This window comes from Sceloporus undulatus, chromosome 3, assembly GCF_019175285.1.
Source record: "Sceloporus undulatus isolate JIND9_A2432 ecotype Alabama chromosome 3, SceUnd_v1.1, whole genome shotgun sequence".
NCBI classification, from domain to species: Eukaryota; Metazoa; Chordata; class Lepidosauria; order Squamata; family Phrynosomatidae; genus Sceloporus; species Sceloporus undulatus.
In genome coordinates this window covers 103279699-103282375 of record NC_056524.1, presented here as the reverse complement: position 1 = coordinate 103282375, position 2677 = coordinate 103279699, and the positions used below count along the sequence as shown (strand labels likewise).

General features: G+C 39.3%; 1 pseudogene; it reads right to left on the bottom strand.

Moving 5' to 3' along the window:
• Positions 1-1639: 1639 nt before the first annotated feature.
• On the bottom strand, positions 1640-1735 carry LOC121927426 (annotated as a pseudogene).
• Positions 1736-2677: the final 942 nt, after the last annotated feature.

The following is a 2677-nucleotide window of genomic DNA, read 5'->3' as shown; positions in this document are numbered from 1 at the left end:
AAATTTGGGGTTGCTTTGCCATGGGTTTGTGATTGATTTGAGAGTGTGGATGTGGGGTTTGAGTTTTTGCAAGTCTGGCCTGGCTTTGATGTGGGCCATAGAAGTGTGACCATGGTTGGTTTTTTAGATTGGGGGTTCTTTGGTCATGGTGGTGTGATGATTTGAGAGTGTGGGATGTGGTTGTGAGTTTTGAAAGTCTGGCCTGGCTTTGATGTGGGCCATAGAGTGTGACCATGGGGTTGGTTTTTTAAATTTGGGGTTTGCTTTGTCATGGGTGTGTGATTGATTTGAGAGTGTGAGATGTGGGATCTGTGTTTTGCAAGTCTGGCCTGGCTTTGTTGTGGGCCATAGAGTGGACATGGGGTTGGTTGGTTTTTTAAATTTGGGGGTTGCTTTGGTCATGGGTGTGCGATTTGAGAGTGTGGATGTGGGATTCTGAGTTTTGCAAGTCTGGCCTTGATTTGATGTGGGCCATCGAGTGTGACCATGGGTTGCTTTTTAGATTTGGGGTTCTTTGGTCATGGGTGTGATGATTTGAGACTCCCCCTTCTCCTGCCTCAGTCTGAGATGCCAGAAACCCATCAAGATAAGAAAAACCTTTTTTTTCTTTATCCTTTAGAAAAACTTTAGAATGGACTGCCAGTCATTGTTAAGCTCTTTAGTGCCTCAGGCAACTTGTATTGTAGGGTACTTAGCTTATAGGCCTCTATTGTCCCTTGTTTTGAGTTTGCAGGTTCAGTCTGAGGTCACTGAATGCATTAGTTATTTTTCAATGGGAAAAAGTGTTTCGGGATACGAAATTTTTGGGTTACGAAAGGAATTGCGGAACGAATTCATTTCGTAACCCGATGGTAGCAGTGTAGCATAAATAACCGGATAAATGCTCACCTTTACATGCTCTCCATGCTGTCTTTCCTGTCTTCAAAATGGTCAAAAAATGTGCAATCGCCCACCCCAAAAAACATAAAAGCTCTGCTGAAAGCCTAAGATCAGAAGGAAAAGGTTTGGGAGTCGTGTGGCCTTCTGTATGTTGTTGGCTATCAACACCCAGCAATTCTCATAATTGGTTGTGTTGCCAAGGGCTAGTTGGAGTTGATGTTCAACAGTGTCAGGAGGACTACATGATTCCCAGCCCTGCCCATACCAGCATCATCAATACTAGGACATAGAAACTTTGTTGGAAAAAGTAAAATACAGTCAGCCTTCCGTAGCCATGGATTCTTCAACCAGAGATTCAAGCAGCCACTGCTTATCCCCAAAAGCCAACCTTGATTTTGGTATTTTCTATAAGGGACATCATTTGACTATGCCAATTTATTTAATGGGACTTTGTTATCCATGGAGGGGTGGGAGGGTCTTGGAACCAAACCCTAGAGGATAGCAGGGGCTACTTTATGCACACTGACATTACAGTGGGTCCTTGGTTCCAGGACCTCCTATAGGTTCCTAAATCCATAGATACTCAATTCCCATTATATAAAATGGCATCAAAAACGGTGTCCCTTATATAAAATGTCAAAATCAAGGTCTGCTTGTGGGAGTTTTTAAAAACATTTTCATTATGTGGATAACTGAATCAATCGATGCAGAATCCATAAATGCAGAGGGCCAACTGTAGTTCTGTCTCTTTCACTGATTCATTCAGTGAGATCTATGTCATATTATTTATATTATGGTATTACAATATTTTGAAAGTACACTACACTTGATCTTAGCCAAAAGGCTGAGAAGCGATACCAAAATACCCCCCCCCCCAAATGCTTTAAATGGCCAATCCTCTCCACAAAATAAAATTTTGAAGCAACATGTAAACATTCCTAACTATGCCAAAAACATTTTAAAAAATGACAATAAGGGATGGGGGGGGGGGAGAAGTTTAGTTGTAAACAAGGTAAACATTACAGACTCTATCTATAATTTGAAGCCTTTAAGTAGCAATAAAAACATATATAGAGTGAAACTCCTGTGAGGAAAATGAATTGTTAAATGAGAAAAATAGGGACGGATTACTGAAGGAAGGTAAAGAGATTGCTGTGAAGCAAAATGGAATATTTGTCAAGTACTCATTTTGGAAGATGGGAAGCAAGACACATCTGCACCTGAGTAGAAGGGAGCAGGAATGGATAATTCATCCCCATTTCTCTGCATTCCTTTTTTAATCCCAATTTATTTGAATTTAGAAATAAATGTATTAATTTTTGTAACCATCACCAAACTCAGCTGAACAAAATTCTCAGTTATTACTGGTTTCAATTTAATAGGAGCATCTATTCTGAGAATGAATATTCTGAGAATTCTGTTAAAAGTGAGAAGTCTGTCAGAAAAAAAAGAGATACAGAAATCTTGCTATAGTGCAACAAATACAGTGTTGCATGGAGATTTAAAGCTTTGAAGACTAAAAACCTAAAGCTCTCAATTTGGACAGGTGAATTTGTGAGTTTCACTTTCTCCTATATTTTATTTGTACAGTGGACCCTTGGTATCGCCTGCAATTTGGTTCCAGGACTCTCCATGGATACCAAAACCGATAGATGCTTATGTATTCTTAAATACTATGGCACAGTAAAATGGTATTCCTCATATAAAATGGCAAAATCAAGGTTTTCTTTTTGGAAGATAGATAGATAGATAGATAGATAGATAGATAGATAGATAGATAGATAGATAGATAGATAGA